Source organism: Pithys albifrons, chromosome 2, assembly GCF_047495875.1.
Source record: "Pithys albifrons albifrons isolate INPA30051 chromosome 2, PitAlb_v1, whole genome shotgun sequence".
In the NCBI taxonomy this organism is placed as follows: domain Eukaryota; kingdom Metazoa; phylum Chordata; class Aves; order Passeriformes; family Thamnophilidae; genus Pithys; species Pithys albifrons.
In genome coordinates, this window is record NC_092459.1 from 95,488,112 (window position 1) to 95,510,630 (window position 22,519).

Genomic DNA, 22,519 nt, shown 5'->3' on the forward strand with positions numbered 1-22,519 from the left:
TAAAAGGATGTGATCTTTTTCAGCTTGGTTAGTGAATTTAAATAGCTCACAATGTAGCCCAGAATTAGTAGTTCGCCTGGCACAGAGAAGAGAAGAACCACACAGCTCGAAGAATAAAGAATATGAGCAATTCTGCCTTGATAGTAGTTGGTCAGGTCAGTTGAGCAGCTTGTGAAATCACAGCCCAGGGAAGACTCCTGGTCTCAGCATGCAAATGAACTCCCCAGAACACATTCCTGTTATTCCTCTATGGCAAAGATACTTTAGAATAAAAGTTGCTTTCCCTGAAACAGCCAGTTGATTAAAAGTGCACACATTTTGGGGGGTTTTGTTTTCCCTCCTCCTACATCCCCACCTCACCCTTCCCCCACAAAAAAACAAACAACCAAACATTCTGTAACTGAATGTCCATAAGAGGAGTTAATACTGCAACAACTGGATGCATTATGTTTTCTATATGGGACAGATAATTCAGATGAGAAGTAGTGAGACCAGTATTCTGGTATTTTGGCACATCTTTCTTTTACACCTGGTACTACACTTGGTCCCAGGTGCCACCCTTCAGAAAAGGCATAAGGTCCTGCAGCCTACATTTTCACTAAACACTCATCAGCAATCAAAGATCAGGAAAACCTAACCATTATTGCAAGGGACAACTTTTAAAAAATCCATTATATTCAAGTGACTTAAAAATCCCTAAAAAGATTTGACAGAATTCTTTACTTTACATCCCTATTTTATCCTTACTGGCTACAAGCTGTAGCAACATATTATCAATGCCATTTACTTTTCCCTTCTCTTAGAAACCTTCCTGAATGGTTTTCAACTCCTTCCAACTTGCTGGAGCTACAGTGACTTTAAGGGGTTACTTTTCTTGCTAAATAGGATTGATAGGCATGCAAAAACAGTGAATGATATGCTTAGTGAAAAACCACAGAAAAACTTCTTATAGCATGTTTCATTATTCTCTCATGTTACAAAGATGTGAGTAAAACTAAAACATTCTAAACACAGCATAACATGAAGAGCAGGATCAATTGCTCCAACAGAGGCAAGTATCAGACACAGAGCAAAATTATATACCCCAGAGCACTCATGCCAGTTAAACATCCACTATTACAAACTGACACCAGTTGATGTATAATTTTAAGCAATGCAATAAGAAGTTTGTTAAAAAGAAAGACTCAAACATTCAAACATCGCCTATCCTGCTTTAACGAAAAATACCTATACTCAAGAGCTGGCTGCAGTTTCTCTTTTGTACTGGGATTTTGCAATGGAAGAGTGACAAGAAAGAAATTGGAGATAGGAAGGTAATAGCCTCAATGGCTGTGAGACTGCAAGATCTGCCTGCAGCTCATTACAAGGTTCTGGTGTCAGATGAGGACTGGTAGGTGCCCACCTGGATTCACACCCTGCTGCTCTCAGCTGAGACCCTGCTGGGAAGGTGTGTTACTGCAGTAAAATATGATCCAGTGCACTCGATCTGGTCCTGCCTTTCTTCTGATTTATACAACTTATAAGGCTTTTTATACAACTGAGTTGGTACAATTTCTACTCAAACAGCGGTCATGCTTGTGTACCCTCCATTCTTCTTCACTTCCTTTTGTGAAGAAGATTATAAAGTCTTTCAAATAAACAGAAGCTGGGAAAACTTGGGTTATAACTCCAGATTTCCAAAACAAAGCACACTTCCTCTAACTCTTGCAAAAGTCAAAAAGGTATTTGTTTAACTTAAGAAGGTCCTAACAGACACGGATTCCTTGGCCCACCAGGAAAGAAAACGTTTTCCTAACAAAATCTGTCTTGTAAAATCTGAAGAATCATATGTACAACTGGGGGAGAAGGGAAAGACCAACAAGAAGCACTCAATTTGTAACACATCTAATGTAAACAATGAGGTGGCCACCCTAAACTACAAACCTTCCCTTTTCCTCACAGGAATGAAATCCAGTGCTGCTCCCACTGACATCAGTAACAAGACCAGAACCAAGTGAAGCAAGATCCATACGTGCAGGCTTACAGTAACAATACAACTTTGTTCAGTTTCTTTGAAGCCTGGAGCAATGGAACACTTTCTTGGAGTGGCTCAGTTAGTCCCATTCACATATTAGATAATGAACCAGGATAATGCAATGGAGGAAAAGTGGCTGTAGATAAGCAATGAGAGCCCAGCGTGATGGGGTGGAGGAAAAAGGGAGATGAGGGAGAGAGAGAAGAAAAACAAAATTTAAAAAGCATGCACACTGTAAATTGCAAAACCTAAGTGGGCACATTTAGTTACACAAGTAGATACTTCATACAATATCGTAACGTGAACTTTTGAACTTACACGGAAAAAAGCCTCTCCACTACTTAATGCATTAAAACATCAATGCTACAAAATGCTAAAAAAATTCCTTCAAGTTGTATCAAAGGAGGATTATATTGTGGGCACATGCATGAAGAAAGCAAATCTGTTATCTTTACTGAATATAGGCCTTGATGTAAATCATACAGCCACAGTCTGTGAATAACTGCATTTGTTTCGACAGCAAAACACCTCATCTGAAATACAGAATAGCTGCCGGAAATGAGCTAATAGTACTTTTCTTTCTGTATTAAAGGATTATTTCCCAGTGCCCACTGTGTGGGTTTAAACACTAGACTGAAACAGTCAAAATACTTAAAAGTAAGATTTATGGCTTAAAAGGAGGGGGCTGGGGGAGATCTCCTTTGAAGTGACTGACTTCTTTGACCAGTGTCTCAGAATTCCTAGGCTGCAAAAAGACCCCTCTCTGTGAGCAGCGCTCTGCATTTGCCTTCATCTCTCTGGCAGATCATATCGATAAACAAGATTTGAAAACAATTACCTGGGTCTCACAGAGCTGGACAGCATATAGTAACTGAGATACTAGGGAAAACAAATGTCTTTTTATTTTCAAATAATTTTTAACAAGAAAACTCTTAAGCCTTAAACACTATTCAAGCTATCAATATGAATCCTTCAGCACTAGTATGTTTTTCAAAAGCTTTCCAAGTAGCTTGGGAGAAAAAAAATCATGAAATTACTTTCACAGGATTACAATAAGTGTTGCTAATTACATTGATAGAGGAAGAAATTGTACAAACTGTAACCCTATCTTTCATTGTACAAATGTGTAATTTTCCTTCTTTTAATTGCAGTAGTACTATATTAGTTGAGTTTAGGTTGACTACTTACTTCATCTAACATTATTTGTCATTAATTCTACTCAAGAGAACAGCTTTGCTCTGAAGGCTAGTAAAACTGTATTAACTTTGGAGTATAAAATACATGTTGCAGCTTTATACACAAAGCCATTTTAATAAATTCTAGAAACTGTGGCATGCCATTCTTTGTTCACCTTTCCCAACAGTGCTTTGATAATTGCCTTACTACCTTACCCCATAAATCTGGGTAAAATAATCACTCTTTACATATGATAATGGCTTTTTCTGGAATCATACTTCAGGTTATCAGCTTTTAATGAGATTACAGCCTAATTCTTGTTAACCAGTCTTGTTAGAGAAGGTAGTTGCTTTGTAAAGTTTCAGAGTGAAAAATCGCTTTGCAGAAAATTTTACTTCATCATGAGCTGAAGAGAAATGTTCCTTTAAAAGAAACCATCTTTAGATCTTGCTCAGATTAATCCATTTCTATGTTAACATTTTAACATGGCTGGAGCAACAAAGGCCAAAACTGACTTGTAAGTTTGTGACCCTCTGTAGCTCACATAACAGACTTTGTATATTAAAATGGGGAATTTGTATATTAAAATGGAGAGAGAGGAAAACATTAACATCAAGTATTAAAATTTTCTTGTTTTGCTGTTCTTTACTATCAATTCAGCTTTAAAACACAGGAGTTAGATGGACTTATAGTTCTCAAATGAAAAGCAGCAAGGTTACACCAAATTTAAACTGCCCAGCTTATTAGAAAAGCCTAGATCTAAACACAACTTGCACAAAATCAAAACATCTTCTGTACAACCACAGGTAGGTGTATTTATTGTACATTTGTATCAAAGCGGCACAAATAGGCCTTTGATCCACTGGATACACTGTAGTGCCCACAAAGTAGTGCAGACAAAGAAAAATAGTATATATAGATTATGTAAATTTTTTTTTCTAAGTACAAAACTTAAAACACCAGAACAAAAGAAGGTGGAGTAAAATAAAAAATAGTTCAACAATGTTTCTGTATGGATCATGTTATCTTGTTTGGTACCACATAACTGGACTCACCAAATTCTAAGGTGATGAAATATTCCTAATATTTACACTCAGATTAAGTGCAACATGGAGACAAGAGAAGAAACAAGGAACAAAAATAAGAGGAGAAAGCCTGTGTGGTACAGCTCTCCCTGTAATCCTGTCACTGGTTAGCAAGTTGGAAGCATTTCATTTCTTTAACTTGAAGCCTGATATTCCATTCCTCTGTGGCTTAATGTGGACATGGACTACGGATTGCACTCATGTCTTAAAGGAGCTGAATGATTTAGCACAACAAGGCCACAAGCTGTGAGATGGATTGCAAGAAACATTATATTTACATCCACTTTGAGGAAGGAGGAAATTAACTTTCATAGGCCCCAGTTCTACTGCAGAACTAGGCAATGCCATGTGCATGTAGTGATTGTCTTAACGTAAAGCAAGTAAAATCTCTCCATGGCAGTTGTAAAGATACTTGTGCCTTCTGAAGTGCTGTTAAGTGTGGCCACCACCCTTGTGAAATCAATTAACCTGTACCAACAGCGTGGGAGTGACACGTCTCCAACTAGCTTTTCTAGAACTAGTGCAGAATGGCAACAGATGGAATAAAAATCAAACTGCAAAGATGATACCAGTGTGCATTTTATTCAACAATTTACCACAAAGACAAGTCTGTGCTAATACAAATGCCTATAATCATGGACTAGTAACTTGTTGCATGTGATGACAAAAAGAGAGCAGACCAAACCATGCATGATGCAGTCTCATAGCAACATCTACTGCATACGAGGCAACAGTGTCACTGGAAGGGAGAAGGAAGTGCTCCCCACCAAGCAGCCACTGCTTGTAGTTCCACCCAAGCTATTTACTACTGCTAAAGTTCATCGTTTCCATTTGCAGACACAAAGCTCCAGCATAAACTTGCCAAGAATTAACCAGTCTGCCTTTTTTATAAAATGATTAGCTGTGCTTTTGGAAGAGTTACTAAGGACCAAAAGGTCACTGGGTAATTATTTACAGAACTTATGCCAGGGATGAAATGATAGATAAAGCTATTACAAACATCATGCAGAGTACAGAATGAGAAACTCCTGCAATTTATTGTCTGTCACTGTGAAGTCTGATTCAGCTCAGAAATAGCACTAGCTCTGCTCTTTCCTCTTGATACTGATAGACTATAATAAAAATACAGAATTTTACTCAAGACCTTCAGTTCTCCATTTCCAAGTTCATACAGGAAAAAAAAAAAAAAGAACAAATCAAGTCTCCCACACAGTAGACATCATGAAGAGGTGATGTTGCCTTGCTTTGGACTGGAAGGTAACCAGCTCAGTTGTGACAGAATTCAAGTGCTCTCTTTCAGTTAAATCTTTCAGCTAAATAAAAGCTATGGTTGCAGTATAAAGCTATATAAAACTGTCATGTACTTTTGCATGAGGAGGGTTTATAACCTGCTCTTGTGGGAGGGAAACAGGAGGCAACAGAGTTCAGGCCATGGATTTCTAAGAGGGAACAGGATCACTGGAAAAGGTTTTTAAGTATCCTTGTGAAAGACAGAACAGCTCATGTCTTCCCCAGCTACTCCCCCACTGCAGAATACAGGACACTCAGTCCAAAAGTATTTTCAGTGCCTAAATATAACGCAGGCATTCACACAGCATAAATAGGAGAATCCTTCTGAAGGGCTGTCTTCAAAACATCCTCCATTTTTCAGTAAGACTAGAGTTCAAAGTCATATACTGGCATGTCAAATTCAGGATATCCTTGTAAGAATAATGAATTTATTGTTATCATACCTGGCTATTTTTATAAAGTTTCTGGAAGCAAGAAACATGAAATGCACTTAATGACTACTCGCATACCTTCATATTTCTCTTTGGTCACAGGTCAAGAAGACTTGATGGAATACAGTCATATCCTTATGGGATTCCATAACACCAGTCTTCATTGGCAACCATTGATTACACACCCCAACATCAAGCTGCTACATTTGTTCAGTCTTTTTTTCTAAGCTTTGATATATGAAGTCAAAGTAAAAAATAGCTGACTCTCAATACTACAGTTTATGTCAAAACTAATATGAAACTATTAGAATCACAAAGCCAAGAATTCAACTGGAAAACTAATACTGCAAAATATTCTATTATAAACATTATGATTGTATCAAGAAAGAGCAAGGAGTGGAGTTTTGAAGAAAAGCTAATAGGCAAAAGAGGAAAAAAAACCCCACAGTCCAAAATAAACTCTCACAGACAGAGGGTTGGGGGCAACCCAAATGGTCACAAAAATTAAAATAAATAATAAATAAAAATCTAAAAGACAGGTCCAAGAATGTTTCTTATTGCCATCCTCCTCCTCCTCCATCAGGTGTTCTGGTAGAGGAAATTAATCATCATCAATTTCCAAATAAAGTGTCACTGGGGACCTGGGGACCATAAAGCACCATGCTATGAAAGGATTTGTTCCTCCTTCTAACCATGTTATCCTATCTGACCCACCAGCTCCCTCAGGATACAGCATTAGCTGTTTATGACTATTGAAAACAGCAACCCAGCTGTGCCATAAATAACCTGCAGTGAATTAAACCCTTAAAAGTGACAGGTATCTTCAGTTTTTACTGGAGCAAATGTGAGCCAGCTTGGAGATGCAGCATCATGACACCCACCACCCATGATGGACAAATTTCAAAATCCTTTGTTACAATCTCTAAACACTCAATTAAACCAATCACTTTTACGGACAACAGGATGTATGCACTGGCAGATACACGTCTTTTGACAGTGACAAGGGCAGCACAATATCTATTACTGTGTTTTCACAATGGAAAGTAAAAAAATAAATTAATAGAGCCACAAGACCAAGTTCATATTGCAGGATCCTCCTTCAGGTCACTGGGCTAAGCCATATTCAGCCTGTTAGTGAGACTCAAATAGCAACTCCTCGTTACCACAATGTATGAAAGTATTCAGCCTGACACTAGGAGAAAAAAAACACTTTTTTTTTTTAAGTTAAAGCAAGAATTTAATGTGTAGAAGAGGGAGAAAACATCATTTTGGCCTAAAGGGGAGAGAAGGTAGGTAGGAAAAAAAAAAAAGGACTTGCAAAGATAAGCAAAGAACAGAGAAAATATTTTTGCAATGCGGATAGGAAAGGGGAAAAAACCAAAAAACTTTCCAGCTGTTGGTAAATTTGTACAAGTTTAAAAAGTGTTCTGAAGAAGTAAAACAGCAGGTGGCATGAATCCCATGTTACATACATAATTTAAAAGGCCGTTCTCTTCTTTTAAACTCCTTGGCCTATTCAGACTGCATATTTTCCCACTGCAATCAAAATTCATCTTCTTTATAATTTTTTTTTTAGAGAGCTATTAAAAAGCAACTAACTCACCCAACTTGTGTTCTAAACAAAAAGTACAAAAATCTGAGTCTCATACTACTGATAAAAAAAAAATCTAGAAGCCACCTCAACTCTAATTTATGTTTTAGTCCCTTCAGTAGGGAGGTCCAACATAACTACTCGCTACCCATTTTCAAGAGTCAGGCTCATCTATTTATGTGAGTTATTATTCAGACAACAGATAAGAGCAATTATACTGTTCCATTCAAATAAGTTCATATTTGCATATTGCTATTGCCTAGTACCTCACAGAAGTGAGAATGATACATTTTTCTCATTTGTACACAAATTCTGCAGTAGTTCCAGAAAGCGAGGAAGGTGAAGTATCCCATTCTGGAATCAAGCCTGCCTGCAACCTAAGATGTCAAATTGCCTCCAACCCAAGACATCAAATTGCCTCTGACAGTTTCTCACCTTGCTTTTCCTTAGCACAGTCTTTATGCATCTTAAGGGCTACTAGAAAACAAAATTAGCTACTTTTAAACACAAGAAAAGTAATACTAAATAGTTTCCTGCCACCACTACAACTACCTGTGGAGTCTTAAGAAACTACAAACAACACAAGATTGTCTGGGATTTTGAGAAATAAAGGGAGATGTTCAGGCCTACATTAAATAATGGTCCACACAGCTGAGGAGGTTTCAACACCTTCTTTCAGCTGGAGAAACAAGATAGGAAAGATATAAAAGCTCTCAAGTGGTATTAAAAGTACGTGCCTTAGTGTACTCCATATATAGCTAGCTGCCCTTCATAGGGTGGTACCCTGAATACTGCAGAATGAAAACAGAGGAAGAGTCTGGCTATAGATGTTAGCATAAATGTGCTTTCATAAGTATTGCTTTCCTTCTACAGAACAAAGAGTGATATATTCCATGTAACATTTTATTCTCCTGTAAATGAAGAATAGAGCAAGCAGACTTCCTGTAGTGGAACACACTTTTCCATGTGCAATTTAAACAGCCAATTTTAAAGGGAGAAAAATATTATATGTATCCATGGATATTTAATTTTAGAAAGACAAACAGTTCTCCCTCTCCTGCAGCAGGGAAAAAAAAGATGGTAAGAAACAAATAGTTATTACTAGTCACACAGAAAGGAACCATGACAGCACACGTTGTGTGCAGAGCATAGTAAGGACTGAGTTGGGCAAGTGCTTTTGGGGGGTATCCATCTGAAATGAACAGACTATAGTTAAAGCCATCACATCTTACTGCCAACTTGATAAGCTAATTTTTCTAAAATGGAAAAGCTTTCGGAAGGATAACAACTTCAGAGCCTTTGCAGCCATTGTGAAACCCTATGTCATAATAGTAAGCACCGAGATTGGCTTTATGATGACTCCATAAAAAGGAACCGTAACATCTGCACATAATTTATACAGTTCCTTTCCCAAAGTCATTGTGGTTTGGCTTACAGAATTTGCCCAGAAGTCCTCAGAATCTTAAGTGGGTGATTTCCCTTTTTATATTCTGAAGTAGAGAGTTAGATAGTTTTACTGTACGTAAGCACACATTCATCACGTATTACAGTTCTTGCAACCAAGAAACAGTAAAATCCAGTGTACTATGAACATCCCAAAGGAAATACATTAAAAAACAAAACAAAACACCAAAACACAAAATTTATTTGGTTTTGGTTTTTCCCTAAGAAAAAGAAAGCCACACTTCTCAAAAAAAAAAACAAAACCCTAAGCCCTAGATATAAATGTAGATTATCTGGAACATTGTAAGTAGAAGACAGACCTGATTGAGCAAGTAATTTAACCAGGAAACTTTGACCATTACTAGAAAACAGGTTTCTGAAATAAAATAGTAGTTTAAAAATTAGAAAAAATGAACAGGTCACACAAAAGCTTCTGTGGAGAATGCAGTTTCCATTGACACAAAGCTACAGAAAATGTTTGGAGATGCACCATTTAAAATATTTTGGATGCTAAGCATAAATTTTTTCTAATTCTAATTGTAAAACCAAAGAGTTCATGCTTGAATTTGTTTTCTTTGATTTTAATTTTAGGCAACATAATAAACATATGGGAACCTTTAAGGGAAAATATTTTATGTTCATTAGAGCACACACTGGGTCTATACAAAGAGTCCCAATAAACAAAGGCAAGGACGTAAAAAAGAGAAAATGGATAAAACCCCAGTATGTTATGGCTTCTGGAGCAAAAGGCCAGACTCTCCTTATAAATGGAGGGTCAGTGCTGGAAAATTGATGCCAAAACCAAGATATGAAAAGGTCCTTATATTTATCTTGAGCAGTTGTTAAAGGTAGCAGCAGCCTCCTAAGTAAAACTCACTCATCTCCACTACCAGAGAAATTTATTCCTCAGAATTACAAAATGTCTAATTAGCAACTGAGTTAGCCAGGTAGTTTCAATTATGAACAAGCTTTATAATTCAGATATACCTTCAGGTTGTCTTATGCAATTTATAAAACACTTTCATTCTTCAAATATACTGTTAACTAGGATCTATGAAAACAAGAACTGCTATCTCACCTTTAGAATTGAAATCTGCCTTGCATTTCTGACTTCTTGTCCAGAGTCAGCAGCCAAAAGTTCACCAGTCCTCAAAGCATGCTGAATCCTACTTAAACCTTCCAGCTCACCTGAGGTTGAAAATTATGTTTATTTTCCTTCCCCAGCTCTTGCTTGTAGAAACTCCCTACAATATTGCACCAATCACAAGTGTAATCAGAAATCAAATTAGCAATCTTGGGATGATCCTAAATGCTTGTTTTCATTTGTTAACAATATCATTAGCAGAAGGCAAAAGACTATTATCCAGAAGGACACACACACACACAAAAATTGAATTATGATGTCAAAAGTATGACAGGTCTTGTGACTTTCTAAGGATGGACACAAAAAAATCAAACCGAGACACTGATAATGCTAAATCCTAAAAGATATCTCCCTGGCCTTAAATTTGATAAAATATTGTTCAGAAATGGACCTCCTGCTTAATCGGACTTGCAGTTCAATTATCTTGGCTAAAAAAAACCCAGTAAAATACACATAACTAAAATTAACCTCATTGTTCATTAATACTACTAAAATTTACAAAGATGATATGAGGACAAAGTAACCACCCAAGGCCAGTAAAAAAACAAAACACTTGAAAAACAAAATAACAAAGCATTTTTAAAAAGGCAGTTTTGAAATTTACTATGAAGTCTTGAAATAGCCACTGGACAATTAGTTACAAATTTAGCTTACCAAATTACAATTGCATTGCAAAATTCAGCAAATTACGCTGGATCCCATGCAGGGCAGTTACACCCCCATTTCCGAGTCCTACCACAACCTTTTAAAATACAGACCAGCTGACCTCCCTCCTTTAGCTCTCTCTGCAGTTAGTGCCTGCCTGAATTTTCTGTTTCTTTATTTTTATCTCATGTGGGAACATTGGGATATTTTGACTACTTACAGTGTTCAAAATGCTTTTTAATTAAAATAGCCAAAATAACCCAAATAAAATTAATCAAGATAAACTAGTGATACACAACACTCATTTCCTTCTGTTAAAACCTTGCTTTTTAACCCAAATTTCATCTGCTACAAGTTTACCAGGCAGACTTCTTCCCCCTGCTCAGCCATTCAGGCATTCTCTCCCAGCAGCCAGCCAAGAATTGCCTAATTTCCAACCCATGCAGTGACCCATGCTGAAGTGCTGGGCCAGAGGCACCCTGACAACCAGGTAGTCCTTGCCTTCCAGTGTCTGTGCTGAGCAAATCTTGATATAAATTCTGCTTTTCAACCCATACAACTTCAAAACAAACCAAACGAAGGCTCCAAAAAATCCCAGAAACAGGGAGCTGGAACATGCCCATGGAAGCACACAGACAAACAAAGCGCTAAACCAGATATAAGGCTGCAGAGGAAGCCAGGACCCTGTTTATGAGCATGTGTTCAGGACCCAACAACCAGAGCGGTTTGAAACACGATACAGTTTCTTTGATACAACTCACTAGTTTGGAAGTGGAGGGGCCGTATCCTATTAAAAATAACAGGAAATTGACCACAGCAATAAATCTGAAGCTTTGGCTGCTGCAATTTCTTATCTTCCATGAGCAGTTGTTGGTGTGCAAAAATGATGCAACTTTTTCTTCTTAGAAAAAGAAAACAAACAATTAGAAAAATAACTCCAAAACTGTGGCTTCCACTTGGTGATAGCTTCCATCAGCGAGTGAGAGCCTTGGGAGACCTACACCCCCAGGATCATCCCCTTGTCATACCAGGATGTTATTATATTTTGACGGTTTACTGCTGCCTCCAGGCAAAACTATGTCACTGAGAAAGTTAAGACAGGGCACAAAAGCTGATAAGTCCCAAGGAATCTCATCAGAGGCTTTGGCACTCCTGACAAGACTTGCATCCTTTCTCATGCAATTTCTGCACCCAAGTGATCTCTATATCTTCTCTGATAGCATTTTTCTCTTTATCTACTGAAACAAATTAAGATCTCAGATGACAGCAGCTTCTTCTAATGGCTTACCAGCACTTAAAAGGGACTGCACCAGCCAGTGTTATCTCTGCAATTCCCACTAGTGGAGATGCAGTTTCTGCTGGGCTGGAGAAAAAGGGATGCAAGGCAGGGAAGAGGTAGCCAAGGCTCTTCTTCCTCAAATGGGTTAAAATACATATGCCAAAGAATTTTATTCAACTGGCAGTGACTACACTGACTTTTTTTCCAACATAACTGTGTCTACTGTGGGTATGACTTGTTTTCCCACTCATAAAAGGAAGAGCTTTGCCAACAGAACTTTAAAGACCAACAGTGTGGGTGTGGGGTTTGGTTTGTTTTCAGTTAACTATGGTCCAGTTTCCTGCCAATCTAATCCACACATCATGTAGCATTACTATTTTCTTTGTTTCTTATTCTGATTAGGTCTTGCAAGCATTTCTGGAGCAGTCTTTTCAGGTAAGCAATCCTTTTCTGAAGGCTTTTTTTTTTTTAATCCCACTGTAAGATCCCAAAGGTAGAGCAACTATTAGGGGCAAGGGGTTCAATACAAAAGACAACTATCTACTTTGAAAGCTAAAATTACATCTAAAACATGTATATTTTGCCAGCATTTAGACAACCACAACATACTAGTTGTATGAGATATCTATAATAGAAAGATGAAACCCAAAAAACAAGACCAAAAAAACACCAAAAAACCCCACTCACCAAAACTTTCTTCACAGCCCTAGAGACTTAAAAACCAGAAGATGAACCTCCTTGCACTAGGACTAATTATAGCAGAGTAGTTACAACATGTTTGGAGATCACCTCACCTCTGAGTATGTGCCAAAACCAGGGCTCAGTTCTCGCCTGCTACCCTGGAGGAAGGTGGGAGGCAAGTAAGTTCCATTTTGGATCCTGCAAGACCCCAAGAACTATCATATTTAAAAAAAAAAAAGAACCTATGTAAAAAGATGTGTTGAGAAAAGTTCCTCTCTCTTGCATAGCCTGTTTCTTTAACTATAAAGCCATGTTAATAGCTGGGATCTTCACATGAACCTTCTCACTTCACTCATCCAATTTTGAATCTCAAACTGTTCCTGATCCCAAGCAGGAGGGTGACTCCACATATTTTTCAGAAGACCTGCCACCAAGCACAAAAAGTTGTAAGCCCAAGAACTCCATTTCTTGACATTATTCCTAGATAGTCTCTTTTCTAGCACCAAAAAGTCTAATACAGAAGTCCACAAAGTGCATGGTGATCCCACAGCCAGGAAAACTATGCAAGATCGGCAAAGGCCACCAAAATTACTTTCTACTAATATTACTTTCTACTAATAATTAGAAGGGAGTTAGAGGTATGGAATTTCTTTATGCTTGAGGGCTAACTCTCACCAACACCGACCCATCTGTCATACATGGTTTTATGTCTGCTTTGAATCCTTTTTTGCTGCAAAAAAAGGGAATGCACATCAGAAATCTTACAGACCACCAGATCTGTTTCATATATTATCAAAGCTAAACATTCAATCATTTTATGGAGATTAAGAGATTAGAGTCTGAGAGTTTTTATTCTTCTGTGTGCAAGGCTCTCTCTTTCAATCAAATTAAAAAGTGGAGTTAAAGCTATGTTGTTAATTCCTGAGGGGAAATGATACATAACCCACATGCACAAAGAAGTTGGCTTGCATGCGGTTGTTTTTACAGCACGGAATCTGTTTCAATCTATGTTTGTTTAACAAGATGCAAGTCTAACAATGGTAATTTACTAAAAGCTTGCGCACTAAGTATGTACAATACCAGAAACAATGGTCATAACTCCTTCCAAAGATACAAAAGCATCTACAAAACTATCAAAACATAAGCGCTGCCCTGGGTTAGTTGATTCAAAACCCCACATTCCAAATAGCTTCATCATTTCGATAATCCATCTATAAACATTCAACTAATTTTGGACTACTGTTTCACATTCCAGCAACGAGTTATTGGTAGTCAATCCAACACAAAATTTCATTCTTTTTATTTTCATTGATTTTTTTTAATCCATAATATTATTAATGCTTGCTCAGACAACTTTTGCAACAGTAAATCTTGACTTAAGTATTGTATTAGAAACACCAATCATTCAAATAGCTATTTACTATTAAGCTATATTTAAGCACTTGATTAACCAGCTGCTTGTACAACTATTGACCAGTGACAACACAGTTGCAGAAGGCAAGGTGACATTCTAACTCTCCAACAAGCCTGTTTGTCAATGCTCAGGTCCAACCACCATCTTACAGCACTACAACTATAATCATATTTTGAAATTATTCATTATTCACAATGCTGTTTGAGGCTTACTAGGTTATATTCTGTTCTCCCTGAAATACTGATAGAGTTAAACAAATCTTTGTGATGAACAACAACTTCTGTCTTCAGCTATTGCATCAGATGGGTCAAACCTTCTTCAAGCACTGCCTAAACAAATGTGTTCCCAACACTTGTACATTACAGAATGTATCTCACCATGATGTGGACTAATATCTTACCTGCTTACTGTCTGTACCAGAAGACTGAACCTTTCTTTGTCTTTCTGAACACGTGGATTGTGAAAAAATGTTGGTTCAACATTTACATTTTGCTTTTATGACCAGAGCCTGGATACAGTTTTAAGTCAAGATAGCATGGAAACTTTTACACAAGCTCGTTGTCTCATTAAAATAGAATCACCTAGAAGACAACCAGGTGTAGCAATTCCCCTCAAGCATCATTATCATTAGGAAACAGTTAACAACAGCATTTACAAAGTGCATTAGAAATTTTAGAAATACTTCCTTGGCAAAAGCAAACACTTAATGCATAAACTTATTCCTGAGGACAACTGGAGGGGGTTTGGAGACAGTTACATTATAGTAAGGTCTGTAAACTATGGGTGTTTACAGTGCACTTTTTACTACCTTCAAAAATAAAGAGTTTCAGACACATTTGGTCTTAATCAACTCCAGCAATCAGTTAACCATCATTCAATCACATACTTGGAGGGTGACTCACCAGATGTCAGGTGTTTAACTTGCATGTTCCTCAAGTAATCATCTAGATGCTGACAATTTTTTTCTCACCCTGCCTCCAAAGCACTATGTACAAATGATCCCAGTAGTGGAAAATATGCATCAGAGGATTAATATCATTAGTTATCATGGTTAGGATTAATATCATTAGGAGAGATATACAATGCCATAACCACTCTGAACCTTGTAACAACCATGAGCTAAGCTGCAAGTTGTCTCCATAAAGAAAGTAATTCAGCAAATGGAATTTCCAAGATTATTTGAAAATTCCTTTTTTCTGATAGTGTTCTAAGCTCAATTCTTCAGGCATTACAATGCTGGCACCATCATCATTCTATTTTTAAAAAATGTATATATAAATTCAATGTTGCTACCTATTTGAAGTAGAACTGTTATTTTAATTAAGCACATTTCAAAACACTACCAAGTCATACACCTCACAGTTTTTCCCTCGCTGGCAGGAGTCAACATATTCAGCATTCACAGAGCATCTGTTAGCAAAACATGGCAGCCTTCGAGTTTTGGAATTCCTTTCAGCATTTCTCTAAAAGAGAATTGTTTTGATCCCCAAGTTGGTCCAGATGGTATCTCAGACTTGTCCAACTCCTCCTTTCGAGATAGCTGCCACTATTGTTCCAGAGGGGCAAGCAAACAGGCTTTTCAAAGAAAGTCATCACTACTGGAGATGGTCTATCTAAGGAAGTTCATAACATCTAGATTCTCTGATAAGCACTGACAGGAGAGTTTTTGTAAATCAAAACTGTTTCTCCAGTGCATTAAACCAGAGCTCTGAAGTTTCATGCAGCTGGTGGACTAGTAGTATCAAGCAGTGGATTTCCTCAGAAGTCTCAGAGTGCTAATCCTAAAATTACAATGAACAGCCCATAGGGTTGGCTTGAACTGGAGAGCCTGAGCCACAGCTGGCAGAATGTCAGAGCCTGCACAAAAAAACCAAAACAACACACTGGAAAAACAACAACACAAAGAGGTAAGAAGATCAATTCCCATTAGAACAGAAGATTCCCACTACTAAAGCACCATGTGCAGTGCCTCATGTGCCTAGAAGACCTCTTAAAATCATACAGCCATTAAGGTTGGAAAAGACTTCAAAAAATTATCAAGTTCAATCTCTGACCAAACATCACCATGTCAATAAAACCATAGCACAAAGTGCCATGTCCAGTCGTTTCTTGAACACTTCCAGGGACAGCAACTCTACCATTTCCTGGGCTGCTCATTCCAATGTTTAACCACCCTTTCAGTGCAGAAATTCTTCCTGATGTTAAACCTGAACTTTCCCTGGTCCAGCTTGGAGGCCGTTTCCTCTGGCTACATGGCACAGGCAATAACTTCATGCAATTCGTCATGTAATCAAATAAATAAAGTGAAATTATCCTTCTGGAAGTGCAGAAAAAAAGCTGTGCAGAGAAAGTGACTGTAGCACCATGATTAAGGAAATCCTCTTCCTCCAAATTGGTTTTCCCATCACAACACTGCAATTTCAACAAACCACACTTGATTCAAGCCGTTAACAGCAATACACACTTTAAGTCTTTTAGCTAGCAAATACAGCATTGCCCTTAAGCTCTCAAGGAAAGGGCATCATCATTCCAGAAAATGCTCCAGAAATAAATCCCAACAAATGAAAAATTAAAAGTCCCCTACAGCTGTTCATTACAGTCCTATATATCTAAAAGTATAAATATATTATGCCACTTGAATATTTTTCAATAAAAAGTCAGACAAAACTTCAAAAATGCTCAAGTTTGTAAACAACAAGTATTTACTCCATTAAAGGAATACGAGAAACATTCCTGTGTGTGAGATATTTTTAATTGAAAAATTCCTTTTTCCAGTACCCATTCATCTTCTCTGAAAGGTGTGTCTTCCATTCAACACAACACTAAAAATATAGTCTGTAAGTATAGAAGATAAGGCCTATATTCCAAATATTGCCGTTTTTTTTTTCTTTTTTGGCTTGTGTTCTAAGCCAACTGAATATGTTTACTCAATGTCAATATTTTCTTCAAATTGTTAAAATGGATTATATGTGAAGTCTATTTAACAAAAACTTGTTACTTTTTCCATCTTCAGCCTTAGAAATTCAGAGAACACAAGAAGGGTGTTAAAAGGAGAGGTTCTTGAGGAATGGTAGCTTTAGATACAAAGCTGACCTCTGCTGAAAAAGCAACAAAATTTAGCAAAGAGGCAAAGAGACTGCTCCAAAAGGGGAGCTTTACACTTCTTCTACCCCGACATGTAAAATTCACATCCAAATAACATATTTCTAAACAACGAAATGGATTTCATGGAAGACGTTTTGGAAGGTAATACTGCATTCCTTCAGAAAGACAGTTCATGGCAGAACCCTTTGCTACAAAAGTCTCCTCTTTCACTGGCGTTATCCAAATGTGTTTCCTTACATGGTACAAACTAGTGGACCGGCAATGCACATTACCACTCAAAGAGTACTGAAGCAAAATATTGACCTCGGCTAATAATGTGCAACAACTGAATCACAAAACTGCAGTTACACCTAGCACAAATCTTAAACAATGATGCACTTCAAAAGAGCCCAGCCCTGGCTGATGAATGCACTCACACACCAAAATACAGAAGCAATCTATATTTCTGTGTATGCACACACAGCACAGACAGGATCTTAAACTCATAGCAGTGTCTGGTTTCATAACATATGCCCTTCCTTATCAAATGTCATTTGTATTGCCATCCCTGCATCTGTCACCACAGATGTCATCCCATGTAATGAAGCATATGGGCTTAAGCTGACATTGTTTGCAAACAGGAAGAGCTTTTGGCAAGAGGAATTGAACATAAAGTGTTCCGCGGGCTGCCTCTCTTAACCAATCTTTGGTTGGCTCCTCTGCTTAGCTGAACTGGTCGGCTACTTTCTGAGAGGGCGGAGTGCCAGCCTAGCAGATGGGCAGAAGGAAAGTCATGCCAAGGAACCAGAATGTGCACCTAATTTGATAATTAGGGGCTGAATTTCCCCTTAGAAATATTGCAATGGCAGTGCACACCAAGTTTTCAGGGTTACGGGTAAAAGAATATGCTTCAGCCTATCCAGTTGAGGGTTAATTCTGAAAATGACAAAAAATCAACAACAGAAGTGAGCCATGAAGGAGGGAGGAGACCAGCAATCAGCTTCTATCATTCAGGATTAATATTTTTCGGGAAGAGAAGAAATAGAGGGGAGGCAAGGAAAGAAACAGCAAGATTAGGCCTTTATCCTGAAATAGTTCTCCACAAGGGACACCTGCAAATCTTGGCCAGAACAGTTCTGTGGCCTTGCTGAAAATAATTTATGCTGAATAGAGATAAAAGCAAGGAACTGATGGCCACTTTACAAAGCATTAAACACAGCTTTCCTGTCCATAAGGAATAGCCAAGCCAATAGCTAGTAAAAGGCAAAGGACAGAGTGTTTATGGCTCGGTGGAAATCAAACATAATAATGTACACACATACTTGGAACTGTTGACAATTATTGTCCTGATGTTGATATACGGAGCTGTGGCATTCAAATAAAAAAGGTTACGGTAAAAGAGAAAGCTGAAGACCCAACTAAAATTCTGTTTTCTTACATCTTACAAGTTTTCATGCAATAAGGCAGTGGTCCTGTAACTATCCTAAAAAGTTCTTCCAAAGCAGGCTCTTCTGGTCATTTTTCTCTTTGTCTTGTGTGTTCTCTCTCTGTTCTCAAACCACTTTACTCTGCAGAATGAATGCCAACTGCCATGCAAAACTCAGTTTAGAAAAAACATTTTTGTAATTCATTCTTCTTTTTCCAGTTCTAAAGTGACCCTTCCAATTTACAAGTTTTGAAACAAAAATATTGAGAGCAGTAACTATGATACCTTCAGTTAAGTGGTATTTACAGGCTTATATTTTGGATAAAAAAGAAAAATTTTAATCCTATCTTTTTATCATAAGCCCTTTGTTGAAATATTTGAAGAGGCTAAGAGATTACTTACTATCACTTCACCTGCTTTGGAAATATGATGTTTCAAGAGGGCTTTCACATTGTTGGTGGATGGAAATTAGCTCTCCAGCACAAGTAGCATTCTGAGTCACATCTTAGGAGCAGAGCAGAAGGCTCAGCCACAGATTTAAAATAATTTAAAAATGATAGCTGGTAAGTGCCTAAAATCGCATGTGCTGTTTACAGACCTCCACTGAGACATTTTTCTCGGAAGAAATTGATCAATGAAATGTCCTTTGTTCTACTGTCAAATTCTGGCAAGCTGCTTCCCAGTATAGCGTGAGATTTAATTGGGCTTTTGTTTAGTTACCATCAAGACAATGACACTCAAATGAAGAGTACAACATCAGCAAGTGAGTGAAAGCAATCAATTAGGATGAGCCTGAAACAGTCTTTTAAGGAAAAGGAAGAGGCCGCTCATTACTGCAGTCATAGGCTAAAAATTCAAAATATAAATATTTCACTTACTAAAATAATACATAGATTTTAGAAGCAAATAAACTAAATGACAGATAGTAACTACAAAAGAGAAGTGTCATTATAAGGCAAGATCATGATTTTTATACCACAGCACCATTGACAAGCTTAGGAAAACAGGGACTTGAGTTAATCAACATGAATGCTGCTGCCAAACTGGGGAAAATTCTCCCATTCAACTCTACCACAGGTACATATTTAGAAACGACACAGATGATACAATAAATGAGTCAATGAGCACAGAGAAAAACAGTCATGGAACATTTTCAGTAACAACTAGCATGTGATGAATCAAGAACCTAGTTAGCATTCTGGGGAATAAAATATGAAAAAACCAAATCCGAATGAGTATGTGTATGGCCAAACTTCGTGAACAAAGATTTGGGAAGGGCTCTCCCCACGTGTGTGTGCCCTTCCAGCCTGCACAGTGGATTTTTTAGCTGAGGCACAGCGTGTGCAGAACTGGCCCCACCGTCCTAAGGTCCATCTGCCGCAGCCAAGCAAGCTTGGACAGTGACAGTGAAGTCCTTGGGACTGTCACAGCACCCGGTACTAACCGGGACTGACCCTGCTGAGCATCCGAGATGTGACGGGATGGGACGGCAGGGAGGCATTGAACTTCCAGGGGACGGTCCCACTGAGACTCAAACTCAGGTCCCTGGGATTCAGAGTCCAGAGTGCTCTCCATTACACTACGGGACCACCCACAAATTTCAATATTATCCTGATAACTCCCAAATTCAGTATTACATTTGAAGGCAAAAGAACACACAATGAGCTAACATATATTCTACAGCAATAACACAAGAGCTGATATGAAATCCACACAAAACATCAATTGGCAAGACAGTAGCAGCTTATGTAAAGCGAAAAAATGTTTAATGATGAGGGTAAAACCTAAAGCCAAGCCTAAAGAACTTCACATTCAGTCCTCATTCACAATAAACCTGCCATCTCACCAGCATTATAGGCAAACACACACCTTAGCAAGCAAATGGCATCTGTTAGTGGGAAATGACACTTAATCATAAGGGACATACAGAAGGTCGAGCAGGGTACGCAGGAAGGGCAAAATGTTTGTCCATGGTCTGACTAAGGTGGGATTGTCCTGGAAAAGTTCTCCCTCATTGTTCTGAAAATTCAGCTCCACTTTTTGCTTTAAAATCTCAGGTCTACATTTACCTTTAGGTTTGATAAGTAACGGAGCATATGTGAAATCCAGAAAGTAATTTATTTTCAGTGCCCAGTTTCTATGCTTAATGGTAAGAGAATAAACTAAAAGTTATTTATTTCAAGACTTATATATTGAATTTCTACCCTAGATGAGCCAAACATGACAATATGCATCTTAGTTATTTTCTCAGCCAGAGTTCACAGTTGCAGGGCCACCTACAAAAAAAACAAACAAAGCACTTTCCCCAAAAGAGGCCAAGGCAAGTAGCAGTTAAACACCAAAGTTCATACCATTTTCATTGTCCAACCTGAGCTATCTCAGGTGAGTTTACAATTCTTCTTCACACATGGACATCTCAAAAACTGAAAGCAAGCAATTAAACTACTCAGAACATGAAGGCATATGCTAAGGACTCTTTTGATTCATACAAACTGAAGTCATCAGTCTCTGGTACAGTGAAGGCCACTGCTCCTACAGCCCATATACCACATTTAAAAGTTAGTTTAAAAGCCTAAGGTGCTTCACAGAGCAAGAATAAGGAATGATATAGCTAAACGAGTTGTTGAGCTTTTTAACACAATTTATTAAAGCACACCAATTGCAGACAGAAGTAGTATTATGCTTTCATGACCTGCATGTTATTACAATAGCATATGCCATTAAAAAAAAATCTGGGAAAGTATCAGAGTTGAAAAGGTATTTCAGACAAAGTAAGGAAAATGGAGAGAAAAAATTAAAAACCACAACAGGAAAAAATCCAAGACATAATTTAAGTGAAACCTTTATTACAGAAACATGATATTGGTACCTCCTGAAAGAGATTGTTAAAAATAATGGAAAAAACCCTGGTGAGACAGGAAGCTTAAACATAGCTAATCTAATGATAACTTTTGTAATACAGGAAGCAAGCACACTATGAAATAGATGACAAAACCAGAGATTATTGTAGATGTTTACTTATTCCCAGATGTAGCTAAAAAGTGTGCTAAAGGAAGCTGGTTTAAGCACATTGATTTTACCATTACAGCTTTCTGTTTTAAATAAAATCACAGCACCTGACTTTGCAAGTAATAATCTTCCAACAGAACTTTGCGACAAACTGTCAAGAGTTACTGACCCCTTTCACACACTCACCTTTGGAAATGCAATTTCCTGTTAGAAATTGATGTTCTGATCCTGCAAACCTCTGTTCACATGAACGTTCTGGTTTGGTAAGCAGGGCTGCCAGTTATGCTGGTGGCAGCGGGGCTGGTAAACACACGCCGGAGGCTTTGGGATGCAGTGCTCACAAGCTGGACTTCCTGCTTGGAGCTTACAGTGCCAAGGTAAATAATTACGATACCACACTGACAGATGTGTCAGAAGTATGAGGTATTAACTAGATTTACTACAGTCTAGAGTAACCAAATTGTAATTTTCCGCTCTCCTAGCACATAACAGGACGATGCAAAGTGTGTTACAATGCCAGTATGTACCCAACTGAAACACTTAAACTTTGGTATCTTACAATTCATGTGTATTGCACTGGCTTCTCTTGCACAAGACTGTAATCCCCTTTTGTCTAATTATGCTGCTCCATAACCATCTCCAGAAAGAGGGCTGAATTTAACCTAACAGTCTCAACTACCATTGCCTTGTAAGCTAGTGAGACTGACAGAGTTCAAGAAGTGTTTGGACAACATTTTCCCGGACATGGTGCAGTTTTTGGGGTCATCCTGTGCCGGGCCAGGAGTTTGACTCCACAATCCTTGCGAG

The 22,519-nt window shown here is 38.0% G+C and overlaps 1 protein-coding gene across 3 annotated transcripts in view; it reads right to left on the bottom strand.

Moving 5' to 3' along the window:
* The window catches only part of PTPN14 (protein tyrosine phosphatase non-receptor type 14), a 114,404-nt gene that overhangs the window by 80,339 nt on the left and 11,546 nt on the right, over positions 1-22,519 (bottom strand). The window contains exon 1 of one of the 3 annotated variants that reach the window (XM_071578532.1): positions 10,109-10,185. The exons of the other annotated variants lie outside the window; for them this stretch is intronic. The gene's annotated coding sequence lies outside the window, so the exon portion shown is untranslated. Of the gene's footprint in view, positions 1-10,108; positions 10,186-22,519 lie in introns of those variants that run through there. 3 annotated transcript variants of the gene reach the window in all.